This window comes from Hevea brasiliensis, chromosome 16 (genome assembly GCF_030052815.1).
Source record: "Hevea brasiliensis isolate MT/VB/25A 57/8 chromosome 16, ASM3005281v1, whole genome shotgun sequence".
In the NCBI taxonomy this organism is placed as follows: domain Eukaryota; kingdom Viridiplantae; phylum Streptophyta; class Magnoliopsida; order Malpighiales; family Euphorbiaceae; genus Hevea; species Hevea brasiliensis.
Genome location: NC_079508.1, coordinates 48,438,075 through 48,453,680, shown reverse-complemented (window position 1 = coordinate 48,453,680; position 15,606 = coordinate 48,438,075).

Here is a 15,606-nt window from a genome sequence, read left to right as displayed (position 1 = left end):
TCATACAGTACATGGCGATGTAAACTAGAGTTAGCTGATGTGTTAAGGTCTACCATGGGTATATGTATTCCATGAAGGTCTGTGTTTTTGTCAGTATAGGGCTAATTGGCGTGCTTATTTAGTGCAAGGCAAGTGGACATAAAGGTGAGTTATGGCAACATAGTTGCCTTAGATGAGGGCAAAGGTATCACTGCTTGTAGTTGTCAGTGGATATCACAGTCAAAATAAGTTTACGAGATCGGCGGATTCGAGAGAGATAAGAGATTGAAAAACCTAGTTTGTTAAGACATACCTTAGTAACTATGTAATGTTCTTGATATTTGTATTGTAAGCTGCAGATTACAGTACCGACATGGGATTATTGTGTAGAGCTGCGTACTTCTCTGTAGTGCTCATGACGAGGATGTTTGTAGGCAGTCTTTATTTTGGTACAGTTATGCCAGAATAGGATTCTATTACTGCAAAAGAGTTTGGAAATCCTAGCTAGAGATTTAAAACCCTATAATTAGAATATTGAATGGACACAGTTGCAAGGGCTAGAGTTAGTGACTCAGTTACCCTAGCATGAGCTACAGTTACATCAGGAATTGTTGAAAGACTAGAGGTTTCAGTATAGTCGTAAATTAAATGTAACACTTATAGGGTGAGGCCATTTGGTCTTTGATATGGGGTCTTAGAGAGTTTTGGCATTGTAATGGGCCTTTTGCCTAAAGTTTAGTGAAAAACAATATCTTCCTTATGTAGCAGCAGGGCACAGGGTATGATTTTTCTCTCCTAAGGGAGACAGGATGCTATGGATGATGTTCATAGCCTATGAAACGACGCTTTAAGGGGTTTGCAGTATGATAAGAGGGTAGATAGCCTGACATGGTTGTGGCAAGGTAGAAGAAGTAGTACCTTTTTTGCAGTCCATTATGATGTAAAGTGGTCTTATTCTTTCAAGAGGGATAGGGGTTTATTACTAATAATGGTGACCAATAAAATAGTACCCCAGATGGGACTGTAGAGTGTGGTAGAGAGTAGTTGGTTCGGGTATTCTGGAGATTGATACAAGTTCCATTATAGGAATCATATATAACCAGATCATAATGAATGTAAATCCTTTGAATTGGATGACGGGTTTGGGTGCCCGGTATCTTAAGTTTTGGCTAATTGAGTAAACATGGAAAATAATAATAATAATAATAATAATAATAATAATAATAATAATAATAATAATAATAATAATAATAATAATAAATAAATAAAATTGCTGCAGAATCAGTTCTCGAGGTAGTAAGGGTATTATGTAAGCTGAAGGATAAGAATAGAGATCATACAATAAAAGTATGACTGCAATTTCCTGAGTTCCTTTCTAACTTCATATTGTTCAAAACAATAATATAATCTAATTATAATAGTGTTAAGAGTAATAAATTAGCGAAGATAAATCACAGAAGGCCAATGGATAGAGAAAGTGCAGAATGAAAGTTTGGACAATTGATTACAGATGCAATATAATCTAAATGCTAGTGGAAGTACTAGCTAGAGTGGTCAAAGGATCAAATCTGAGTAGCACAGATATGTGATAACGCGGTAGAGACTCTGAAAGATATAGTTAGCAAGTATAACTATCATGTTAGGAAGAAGAATGGAACCAGGGATAGAATAGTCAAGTTCTATTTTGGGTAAGACAAAGGAAATAAATGAAAGGACAACCTGATGGCGCATAATAAAAGGAACAAAGTTAAGATATAGGGTAGGCTAAATGTTATTCTTGGCAAGGTGAATGACAAGGATGGAGAACCCAAAATGGGACCACATTAGTGAGAATAGTGATGGAGGTATGAAATCTAGTAATGTGATACTCATAGCATGATGTAATTGAGGTAGTGCCAGGGGCTAAAATATAGAGCTTAGAGTTACATGATTGGATCATACTTTATCTATTCTCTATTCCTAAAGTGAAGTGAATAGCAATGGGGCAAGATTCTTTTAACTTGTTAAGAGTATCAAGAAGATTAGGCGAGGAATACAATAATAATGAGCAAAAGCTAGAAGGTGTACGATGGTATTGCGGACTATCTAATTAGGCAGAGAAAAAGAAGTTAGTAAGTAGTAAGTTGAATAAAAGTCAATATAAGGGATCAAATAGGTATGATGAGAGGAAAGAATTATAGATAATGACACATAGGCTTTAGGTTAGACCTTTGAGATAGTGAGAAGGTAGTTAGAGGTTCGTTATGAATGTCAGGCAAACATTTTTAGTGTGATCAACAGAATCACTTTCCAGTGAAGCAATAACGACAGAATAACAATAGGGGTAGAACGAAAAGTGACAAGTATGGGTGGTTATAAATCACTAGAAAGTTCAAGGATCAAATTAATGACCATAGATAAGGGTGGAATTAGTGTTGGAAGAATCTATTAGTAAGAGAAATCTTTCAGGATTTAACAAAAGTTAAGGGCACAATATAAACGATGATAGATATGAATCATAGGTCGAGTATAAGTAAAGTTAATAAATTATAAAGTATTATGTCAAGAAGGACAATGGTACGGTAAAGGGTTCATGCAGATGATACCTTATAGGTAGAGCACAATTGTGCTAGGAGATGATGAAATTTGAAGAGAAAGACCAAGGAACATAGGTTAAACGTTATTATATGAACAATCGAGCATAGTTGAATATAAGAGGATATTTTTCTTTCTTTTCAAGTTTAGCTTGTGCTTTTGATTCTAGAGTGTTATATAAGGAACATAAACTGAGTCAAGGAGACCTAGTTATTTGAGAGTTTGGTAGGCACCAATTCATACACAATTTCCTAATATGAGGATGACAGTAAGTGCATACCTAGTGTTAAGTATGAAAGGACGATCAGAGTAATGACAAGAGTTAAATTGAGTTAGCTACTAAGGCTTGCAACTGTCTTAAACTATGAGCTGGAGGAAATACTAATTGTGGATGAGTTTCAATAGATGAAATTGTTGCTAATGGGAAGAGTTGAGGCTGAAGTTTGAAAAGCTATGGGCAGTATATGTGATTATATTAAGGAGAATGAACACGTGAAGTATCTTGTTTAGAATTAAGGCATGGCACACATTTCCCACAGCCGTGTTAGTTCAGATGGAACTTATAGTTTCTGGAGCTCCTATCCATCCAGGATGAGCAATTTCCTACTAAAGCTGGTAGGGAATGATAATATTCTGATAGGTAAGTTGGGAAAGGGGATACAAAAAGAATTTTCTATGGTTAATTACAAGTGTTACGTAATGTGAAGAATGTGCTAGCAGGAGTCAATTGTAAAGTTAGAATTCTCGAAGTAATGGAACTAGTAATCAAGATAAAAAAAAAAGGGTTAAAGTTAATGATGGGAGGACATCCTTGAAAGAAAAGGTGTAAGGGTGAGATAGGACTAAGATTAAGGAATAAGTACAGCAGGTTGAAAAGATATCAACGATAGCAGAAATAGGAAAAGGAAGTGGATAAGATTCATAGGACATGAAGAAAGCCCGGTCTTAGCTAGTTATAATGATGAGGATAAGAAGGAATAAGTATGCTAGGGACACATTAAGAAATGTTTAAAATAAGTTATAGTGAGATGATAGATTAAACGAATAATGGAGCCTCGATTTAAATACTAATGTGTCTGAAAGCATGTCAAATAGTAAGAAGTTTCAAGCAGAAGTCAAGGAACTCTTTTTTTTTTTTTTTTTTTTTCAGGAAATGAGTGGGTTATGATAAGTAGTGTTGAGTGGGTGAAACTCTACATAACTAATTACCTAAGATAGGTAGGAATAGTTACAAGGAACTCTTTGATGACACAAAATAAGTTAGAAGCTTGCAGTATCATGGAATTAGCAATGATCTTGGGTAAGGTGCATGCAAAAGTAGTTGTTCCAAAAGGGTGTTTCATGAGACATTGTAAAACAGACAATATGAGTCACATTCTTACACCACAGAGATTGGTAATAAAGGGGAGCAAAGGTTAGTGCTGTGGGATGCTGATGCATACATTTTGCATAATCATTTAGGTTTAATTTCATAGCTATTTTATTTGATTATTAGTCACTTTTAGCTAATTTCATTAGTTATTTAGTTAGTTTTCCATAATTGTCAATTTTGGATTAATTTGTAATTTTTACTTTGTTTTGTAGGAAAAATGGTGTTTTTGAAGGACTGAAGAGAATTTTGCCATTGAGGAGTGTCTTCTACAGCCAAAGATGTCAAAAACAAGTTTTCAAGCTGAAATATGCATTGAAGAAATTGTGAATAACTTGCAGCATAAGCTATGCAGATCTGCATAAGGATAAAGATCATCGTTCCAGAACCTTGAAATGTGCATAAGGAGACAAAGATAGCTTATGCACATTCTCGCCTCCCTTATGCACCTTCACGGAATTGTGCATAACCTATGCACCAAGTCATGCGATTTCGCATAAGTGACTCGAGAACCAGTGAAAGCGCATAAGGGACTGCATAACTTATGCAGTCCACTTATGCAGTCCCATAAAGAGTTCATTAATGAGCTGGCAGAAGATTCCCTCAAACAATTCCTCCTAGAACATACTATTTTAGGGCTCCATGTCAGAAAAATGCTATAAATAGTCCCATTTTCTCATTTTAGAAGGGAGAGACAAGGAGCAGAAAAGAAAAGGAGAAGAGAGGCAGAATTTGAGGAGTCACTTTCACCTTCCACACCATTCTCAACCAAGATTTGCAGATTTCTTTCTTCCCTTACATTTTTCTACATTTCTAGTGTTTAATTTCTTACTTCTTAGCTTAGATTAAAGCTTTATTTCCATTTAAACTCATCATATCTTGTAAGCATTATGGATAGTGAGTAGTTTACTTTTGATTCTGGAGTAAGGGTTGTAATATTTGAGATATTTTGTGGATTTTGATTGGGTAATCCATATTTTGTGGTCCTAATGAGTTTTATTCATTTCTTGTATGTTTAATGACATGCTTAGTGTAGGATCCCATTAAGTGATGTTCTTAATCCATGGTTGAAGCACCGAAAGGAGAAGATCTTGTGATAGATAATCAAGAAATTGGACTTAATTAACTTAGACCTAGAAATAGGCTAAGGATTAAGAGGATTCACAGATTAATTAAAGAACTTAAAGGGTCTTAATTAATTCTAACTCCACGAAAGTAGGATTAGTTTGATTAAGGCACTCTTTGTCTCACTCGAAAGGGAATTCAAAGGATTTAAGAATTAATCTCCTTAAAACCCATAAGTTTCATAGGATTGGACAACCAATTTAAAATCCCAAAATAGCTCGAATATGAAATCCCGAACTCCGGAATCACCTTTTTTACCATTGTTAATTTCTAATCGAATTTAATCATTTGTCATTTTGAATATTGCCATATTTGAACTTGCTTATTTTAATTTGATGCAATTTTAGTTTAATTAATACATTGTTGAATAGAATGTTAATTTTGCACATTTAGATTGCATACTCCATTACCCATTAATTCATTATTTTAATTTCATAGATACTTCGATTTAGTCAACTTTTATATCGAAAATTCAATCATTAACACAACTCCTCGTGGGATCGATATTTTTCTATACTACTTGTACGACCCGTGCACTTGCGGTAGGGACGCATCAAGTTTTTGGCGCCGTTGCCGGGGAGTTGTTTGTTTAATATTGAATTTTTTATTATTTTAGTTGTTTATAGTTTTATCTTTGTTATCTTTTCATTTTGTGTTTGTTTGTTCTTTTTCAGGTACTTTTAACCTTTTATGAGAAGAGCTAGAAGCACAAGTGACACATCCTTACTGTTTAATCCTGAAATTGAAAAGTTTTGTAAGGCCAACAAGAAAGAAACCAGAAAAAGGAAAGAAGCATTGAGAGAAACTGAATTAGAAGCAGACATGGCTGATGAGAGGATTAGAATTGGTGTTGGTAATGCTGGAAATGATTGAAACAACGAAAATGCAGCCCAAGGTGAAGAAGTTGTTAATGCTAATCTGCCTAGGGGAAGTATGATGGATCATGCTTTTCCACGTTTTGATGACTTGAGAGAGAGCATAGCAAGACCAAGGATTGATGCAAATAGCTACAAGATGGATTTTGGAGTTCTTCAAATGATTCAAAATTCTCAATTTGGAGGACATCCTTCTGAAAATCCACACATACATCTGAAGAAGTTTGCTATGATCTGTGACATGCAAAAACAACCTGGAGTGTCTGATGATGCAGCAAGATTGAAGCTATTCCCATTCTCTTTGAAAGATAGAGCATTGGATTGGCTTGATTCTTTACCTCACAACTCCATTACAAATTGGGAGCAACACTCGATGCATTTCTTGCACAATATTTTCCACTGAAAAACTCAAGAGTTGAGGAATCAAAGGACGACTTTGGACCAAGAGAAGATGAAACTCTATATGAGTCATGGATGAGATGGAAGGAATTAGAGAGATTATGCCCACATCATGCCATTCCAAAATGGATGATAAATCAGAATTTCTACACAAATGTCACTCCTGCAATCAGAGGAATTATTGATGCTCAAACAGGAGGAGAATTTATTATAAAGTATGAAGATGAAGCTTATGAGCTATTGGAGAAAATTGCAAAGAATACTCATCTTTGGAGTAGTCCAAGAGGACCAGCTCCAACTCAAAAGAGGCAAGCTGCTGGAATGTATGATCTTGATCCATTCAACATGATTAATGCAAAGTTTGATGCACTTACAAATGTCCTTGCTAAGAAGATGGAAGATCTGAGTATGTTGGTTAGTTCAACATCATCAGCTGGAAGTTCACAACAAGTGGCTTATGCAGAGGAAACTACCAGCTGTGGAGTAGAATATGGAGAACAAGCAGCATATGTTGGTAATTATGGAAACAAACAAATGGGGAATTCTTATTCTCAAACTTACAATCCAAATTGGAGGAATCATCCCAACTTTTCATGGGGAAATCAGCAAAATCAAGTTCAAAATCAGAATTTTCAACCACATCAGCAACAAGGAGTTCCATATCGAAAATAGGCAACCACCGCCTAATTTTCAGCAGAAAAATATGAACCCTCCACCAAAACAAAGAAGAACGAAATTCCACCATCAAGCTTTATTTCAACAGATACTTTCTAACAAAAATTAGCATGATGAGGAGATGAGAGAGGTGAAAGCAAGGTGGAGCAGATGCAAACACACACAGAATCTTTGGAAAACCAGTTGCACAACAAGCATCCTCCTCAAGTGATAAGTTTTTTGGTAAGCTTCCAAGTCAACCAGAAAATCCAAGAGAGCAAAGGTCAAGCTATTACTTTAAGAAGTGGAAAAGTTATAAATGATGAGAAGAGTGAAAACAGTGAGAAGAGAGAAAATGAGAAAAATACTGATGAGAGTGAAAAACAAGAGAGTGCAGAAAATTGTAAAGAGAAAATTGAAGAGAAGGAAGAGAAATATATACCTCCTGAACCCTACAAGCCACAACTTCCCTTTCCACAAAGATTTCACAAAGCCAAGCTTGATAGGCAATTTGGGAAGTTCTTAGAGGTTTTGAAGAAACTTTACATAAATGTGCCTTTTGTTGATGCTCTTTCACAAATGCCCTCTTATGCAAAATTCTTGAAAGAAATTCTCTCAAACAAGAGGAAACTTGAAGATGATGAAACTGTAGCTTTGACAGAAGAATGTAATGCTATCCTCCAAAGGAAACTTCCTCCAAAGCTCAAGGATCCAGGGAGTTTTTCAATTCCATGCCACATTGGAGAGTCTTGTTCTACAAAAGCTTTATGTGATTTAGGGGCTAGTGTTAGCCTTATGCCCCTTTCCATTTATGAGAAGCTCAACATGAGAGATCTTAAACCAACCCACATTTCTCTTCAGTTAGCTGACAGGTCAATTAAGTATCCTGAAGGGATTTTAGAGAATGTGCCTCTGAAGGTTGGGAAATTCTACATACCTGTTGACTTTGTCATCTTGGACATGGAGGAAGATTTTAATATCCCAATCATCTTGGGAAGGCCTTTCCTGGCTACAGCAGGAGCATTGATTGATGTTAAGGGAGAAAAATTGACTCTTAGGGTTGGTGAAGAGCAATTGGTTTTCAATATTAATAACACTATGAAAAAGCATCATTCTGAAGCTGATACTTGCTTGAGAGTTGATATCATTGATGAGCTGGTTGAAGAACACTTCAGAAAGAAATATCCAGAAGATCCACTTGAAAATTGTTTGGTTCATGGAGGAGGCATAAACTATGACAACCCTCTTGTAGCTGCATATGCTCAACACTTAGAGGGAAGTCCACCATTCACTTCTGCTCCAGTTTTTCAACTTACACAAAAGGAAAAAGTTGAATTTAAGCAACCATCATTCAAGGAAGAAGATGCACCTAAGGTAGAACTTAAGCAACTTCCTTCTCAGCTCAGGTATGAATTTCTTGGCACTAATAACACTTATCCAGTAATTGTAAATGCAAATTTGAGTACCTTAGAGGCTGATAAGTTGTTACGAGTGTTGAGACAATTTAGGAAAGTCTTAGGATACACCATAGATGACATTAAGGGAATAAGCCCACACTTTTGCATGCATAGAATCATTTTGGAAGAAAATTGTAAGTCATCTATTGAACATCAGAGGAGGTTGAACCCAAATATGAAAGAAGTTGTCAAAAAGGAAATTTTGAAGTTGCTTGATGCAGAGATCATATATCCTATCTCAGACAGTACTTGGGTGAGCCCAGTACATGTTGTTCCAAAAAAGGGTGGAATGACAGTTGTCAAAAATGAAAATAATGAATTAATTCCCACTAGAACGGTGACTAGTTGGCGAATGTGCATAGATTACAGAAAATTAAATGTTGCCACTAGAAAAGATCATTTTCCACTTCCCTTCATTGATCAGATGTTGGAAAGACTAGCTAGGCATTCTTACTTTTGCTATTTAGATGGATATTCAGGTTTTTTTCAAATCTCTATCCATCCAAATGATCAAGAGAAAACCACTTTTACTTGTCCATATGGAACCTTTGCTTATAGAAGGATGCCATTTGGGTTGTGTAATGCACCAGCCACTTTTCAAAGGTGCATGATGGCAATCTTCTCAGATTTCATTGAAGACATAATGGAGGTTTTTATGGACGATTTCTCTGTTTATGGATCTTCATTTGATATATGCTTGGCTAACCTTTCTAAAATTTTGCAGCGATGTGCAGATACTGACCTTGTGTTAAACTGGGAAAAGTGTCATTTCATGGTTCAGGAAGGGATAGTGCTTGGACATTTGGTGTCTAACAGAGGAATAGAGGTTGATAAAGCCAAGGTTGAAGTGATAGAGAAGATGGCTCCTCCTACCAATGTCAAAGGAATTCGAAGTTTCCTAGGACACGCCGGGTTCTACAGACGCTTTATCAAGGATTTTTCTAAAATAGCTAAACTTTTGTCCAATTTGTTAAGTAATGACACACCATTTATATTTGACCAAGAGTGTTTGGATGCCTTTTGCAGGTTGAAGCAAGCTCTTATCACTGCACCAATCATGCAACCACCTGATTGGAACCTACCTTTTGAAATTATGTGTGATGCTAGCAACTATGCAATTGGGGCTGTTCTTGGTCAAAGAAAGGACAAAAAGGCTTATGCTATTTATTATGCTAGTAGAACCCTGGATGAGGCTCAAACAAATTATGCAACAACTGAAAAGGAATTTTTAGCAATTGTCTTTGCATTGGAAAAGTTCAGACCTTACATTATTGACTCAAAGGTAGTTATATTTTCAGATCATGCAGCCATCAGGTATTTGCTCCGTAAAAAGGAGGCCAAACCTAGGCTCATTAGGTGGATTCTGATGCTACAAGAGTTTGATTTGGAGATTAGAGATAAGAAAGGAGCTGAAAATGTAGTTGCTGATAATCTTAGTAGATTGAAATTGGATGGTGAAGAATTGGATGAAATCCCTATTGATGAGTTTTTCTTGGATGAACAACTTTTCTCTCTTGTTGCTAAACTACCTTGGTATTCAGACTTTGTGAATTATCTATCTTGTGGAGTTTTACCTCTAGGAATGACATGGCAACAAAAGAAAAAGTTTTTGCATGAAGTAAAATTTTATAGATGGGATGATCCTTTACTCTTTAGGAGATGTTGTGATGGTCTAATTAGAAGATGTATTCCTGAAGAGGAGGTTCAGAGTATTTTGCATCATTGCCATGCTTCTGATTATGGAGGTCATTTTGGCATCTCTAAGACAGCTAGTAAAATTTTGCAAGCTGGTTTCTTTTGGCCAAATCTTTTTAAGAATGTGAGGAAATTTGTGTTGAATTGTGATAAATGTCAAAGGAGTGGCAATTTGTCAAAAAGAGATCAAATGCCCCTAAATAATATTCTTGAAGTGGAATTATTTGATGTTTGGGGAATAGATTTTATGGGGCCATTCCCTCCTTCATATGGTAATAGATACATCTTAGTTGGGGTTGACTATGTGTCAAAGTGGGTGGAAGCTATTGCAACTCCAACTAATGATGCTAGAGTGGTAGTGAAATTTTTGAAGAAATTTGTCTTGAGCAGATTTGGAGCTCCTAGGGCTATAATTAGTGATGGGGGTTCCCATTTTTGTAATAAGCAATTTGAGAGCTTAATGAGGAAGTATGGTGTAGTGCACAAGATAGCTACCCCATACCATCCTCAAACTTCAGGACAAGTTGAAATTTCTAACAGAGAGCTCAAGCATATTTTGGAGAAAGCAAAGGAACAATTCTCGGAAAGATTGGTCTATCAAACTAGATGATGCTTTATGGGCATATAGGACTGCCTACAAAACCCCTATAGGAACTACTCCCTTTAGGTTGGTGTATGGTAAGTCTTGTCATTTACCTGTGGAGCTAGAACATAGAGCATATTGGGCCATTCAGACCTTGAATTTTGATCTTAAGCAAGCTGGTGAAAAAAGGTTGTTACAACTTAATGAGCTTGAGGAATTGAGGATGGATGCTTATGAAAGTGCCCGTATTTACAAAGAAAGAACTAAAGTTTGGCATGATAAGCATCTGAGAAAAAAAGAATTCAAAGAAGGTGATTTAGTTTTGTTGTTCAACTCAAGATTGAAATTGTTCCCTGGAAAACTCAAGTCAAGGTGGACTGGTCCATATAGAATTTCTAAGGTTTTCCCTTATGGAGCAATTGAAATTTGGAGTGAAAAATCTAGGAATTTTAAGGTCAATGGGCATAGATTGAAACATTACATAACTGGAGACCCAATAATAGGAGCAAGCTGTTACAAGCTCTCCAATCCCTCACCTCTTTTCAGTGAAATTCATGAAAAGTCCAGCTAAGGACTATAAAATAGCCCTCTTGGGAGGCATCCCAAGTCCTTTTATTTTGCTTTTGCTAATTTACTTTCATTTTCATTGATTTTGTTTTATCTTAAATCTCCCCAAATGCAATTTTTGACATTATTAAATCTTGTCCCTTGTAGATGTAATTCAATGACGAAAGGCTGGTGAACTGTTGGGGAAGTAATTCTTAACTTGAAAAATTTTGTCCTTCAAAAGAACTGATAAGTTTTTGCTGCATAATCTGTGCAGGACCTGCAATCTAGTTCATGCAGAGGAAAATGAAATCTGCAGCAAAAAGGGTGTCTGCAGCAAATGGCTTGTGTTTTGGTGAGGTTGGGTGTGTAACTTTTTAATACTTGTGCTTATAATGTTAATATGGTGGTAAGTGAGTCATTTTTGCAGTTTTGAGCTTCTTTGGGTTATAGGATACAAGGTAGAAATGCTGCATTTTCTTGGCAAAACTTGGAAAGTTCATTTCTCATTTGTGGTTAGATGCAACTTCATGCAAATTTTATGGAGTTTTATGTGCTAAATGTTGATTTGCAGAATTTGTCTTAAAATGGCATAGTTCTCAAAGGTCTTTTATGTAGGATCCATTTTTACATGCTTGTGTGATGCCTTTTTGATATACTTTGTATATATTGATGTGTTTTTTGTGAAACTTCTCATGGTTTATGCTTCATGGAATTATATTTCCTCATTCTAGAGTATTTTTCACACTTGCAATCCATGTTCTATTGCATTCTTGATCTTGCTAACTTGTGCATAAGCAACTGCATAGCTTATGCAATCCTGCATAACCACAATTCTTGCCATTTTCCACCTTTATTGCAAGTGCATAAGGAGAGTGCATAGCTTATGCACTTCTGCATAACCTCATTTTGTCAAATTTCATATCACAAAACTTGCATAAGGTGAGTGCATGACTTATGCACATTTGCACAACTTCAAATTCTGCATTTTCTCTCTCTGGAAAGTCTGCATAAGCGAGTGCATAACCTATGCATACGCATAACCAAAAACTCTGAATTTCCAGTGCGAGGGTGCATAAGCGAGTGCATAACCTATGCACTTCTGCATGACCAGAAACCCAGAAAAATCAAACTTGCCGAGGGGTGCATAAGGAAGGTGCATAAGTTATGCACTTCCGCATAACCAAGAACTCCAAAAATTCAAACTTGCCGAGGGGTTCATAAGCAGAGTGCATAACCTATGCACTTCTGCATGACCAGAAACCCAGAAAAATCAAACTTGCCGAGGGGTGCATAAGGAAGGTGCATAAGTTATGCACTTCCGCATAACCAAGAACTCCAAAAATTCAAACTTGCCGAGGGGTGCATAAGCAGAGTGCATAACCTATGCACTTCTGCATGACCAGAAACCCAGAAAAACCAAAGTTGCCGAGACCTGCATAAGCAGAGTGCATAACTTATGCACAACTGCATGACCTCATTCTCTGAAACTCAAAACCCACCGAAGAATGCATAAGCAGAGTGCATGACTTATGCACATCTGCATGACCACCAACCCAAAATTCCAAAAATTGCCGAGCGATTGCATGAGCGAGTGCATAACCTATGCACTACGCATGACCCGATTTTCTCGAACAACCACTGGCCGAGAGATGCATAAGGAGTGCATAACTTATGCACTCCCGCATGACTTCGCTCCTCAAAATTTCAAGGGTCACCAAACTTGCATAAAGAAGTGCATGACCTATGCACAACCGCATGACCACCAACCCAAGATTTCAATACTGTAGAAACATGCATAAGGATTGCATGACTTATGCACTTTTGCATAAGCCATTTCTCTGAAGTTTAAATCATTCTGAAACATGTATAAAAGAGTGCACAGGTTATGCATAAATCATTTTCCCCTTATGCAGTCTCTTACAAACCCGATTCAAATTCATTTTCGGCAAACAAAAATCCCCACCTCCACTTCCCGCCTCTTCACCCCACGACCGTCCTTCAACCTCCATTCCTTCCGGCATTCTCACCGTCTCTATCCCGTCTTCTCCACTAGCACTTTCATCACGTAAACCCTAAATTTCCCCCTACATTTTCATTTCCCCCTTATCTCTTCCATCTTCTCCATCGGCAATGGAGTCCCCTCCCCATTCCCGTCCACCTTCTCCTCTCGAAATCTCTCCATTGTCATCGATACCCCCTAATCCCAATTCTCCTCCACAAGCGACACCCCCACCACCTTCCCAACCACATACAAACGCAAAATCCGGTCCAAATCTGTGCGACCCATGTCCTCTGCTCCTCCTCTGTCCAAACGCAAAGACCCACCCACCCCATTGTCGGAACCGCCTCCCAAAAAGCCAAAAGCTCCAGCCTCTACACCCTCTTCCAGCAAAAAGACAATTTCGGCAACCTCATTTGTATCAAAGCTACCCTGGCCTCTCCCTGATACGATTCAAAAAGCAGCTTTTAAGCGCCTTAAGGATAGGAAGGTACAACCCACTAGGTATATATCTGCTGATGCTTTACAATCTCTTGGTTTATTTGACAATGTAGTTGCATATCTTGATGGTATGGGTTGGACTGAATTTGTGCATAAGTAAGAGATAGTTTATCCAATTCTAGTTTTGGAGTTTATTTCTTCATTCTCTGCTACCCTCAACTTGCATGATGTAGACCATAAACCAATTATGAAATTTAGATGCTTGGGGCAAAATAGAGAACTGTCATTGGACCAATTTCATAGCATTTTTGGTTTTGCTATTGATGGGTTATTTAGAGTACCACATCTTTGGACTAGAGGTAGCCAACAAGGGCATTTGGAATCTTGCCCAATTTTGGAGAATCATAACAAACCAACCTCAAACTTTCTCTTTGGAAGATCAAAACATCCCAAATACTTGACCACACTTAGGTTTATTCATAGGCTGATGGCTAGCACCATATTGGGCAGAGGGACTAGTTCTGGTGCTGTGGGAAAATCTGAACTATTTATGTTATGGTGTGCATTTCACAAAGTTAAGGTATCTCCTGGTTATTTCTTTTGTGAACATGTGCTGCATATTGCCACCAAATCCATAGGTGACATTGTTTTGGGTGGGCTCATCACTGTCATAGCCAAGCATTTTGGTTTTAATCCTGCAGAGCACTCAATACCAGCACTTGAGGACACTTCATATTTTGATACTGCACACTTAACCAAAACAGGGTTCAATTTGTCATGTTTTGATACTGTCCACCCTGCAGCAGAAACTGAGCCTATTGCACAACCAGAAACCCAACCTTTCACATCAGTCCCACAGCACCCTACTACACCTACCCCACCCCCTCAGCCTGCTCAGGACATTCCAGCTACCTCTGCTCAGCCCATACCTCCTACAGCTGAACCTTCCTCATCCACAGCACCTCCTACATTCAACACTAAAGCCTTATTCACCTATCTTGAAAGGCTTAGTGATGATATATTCTTTGTGGATAGGAAGCTTGACACTGGTCTTGATACACTCAAGGATCGTCATGATCAACTATTTGACCTTGTCATGGAAACCAGGGACAAACAGAAAGAACTGAAGGAGATGGTGAAGCAACTCATGATCTTTTTGGGCATGCCACCCCCACCTCCATCACCTCCTCCAACACCATCTTTTCGACAGCCGGCCGCAGCCACCAGCCCCTTAGCAACATCCTTGGACAAGGGCAAGACAATAGAACTAGATTGGTGTTTGTTTTACTTTTGTTCCAACTTGTAGGACTTTTCCTTTGTAAATATGTTCAAACATTTATAGTTTGTTTTGGATTATGTTTGTTAGTTCTGAATTAGTTTATTTTAAATTCTGTTTTTCTTGAAGTTTTATTGGATAGCTATTACATTAGTCTTCTTTAATTTTTATTGCACTTATTGCCCTTTTGTACATATTTGCCCATACTCTGTCTATATTTCAATACTTTTACTGCTGGTTGTACATTTCCCCTTGCCAATTCCCATGCAGCAGCTTTTGTATACACTGCACAGCTATGAATTTCCTCATGCAGAACTTTTGCATAGCCTGTGCAACTCTTTCTGCTACTTCTGCAGAACTGCACAGGTTGTATTCCCCTTATGCCACTGTCCTGCATAGCCTATGCAACATATATTGCCTCTTATGCAGCACCGCATGGCTTATGCACCTTACCTATGCACATGTTCTGGACAGCTCTTAACTCTGCACAACCTGTGCAGCTTCTTATGCATCCCTTTATCTTGAATTCTCATACCAGGTAACTCTTTCTTTTTACTCTTAATTTTTACAATTCCTGGTCAATATTATTTGCTTTGAGTTTTGGTTATCTGCTGCTTGAGACATTAAGGAC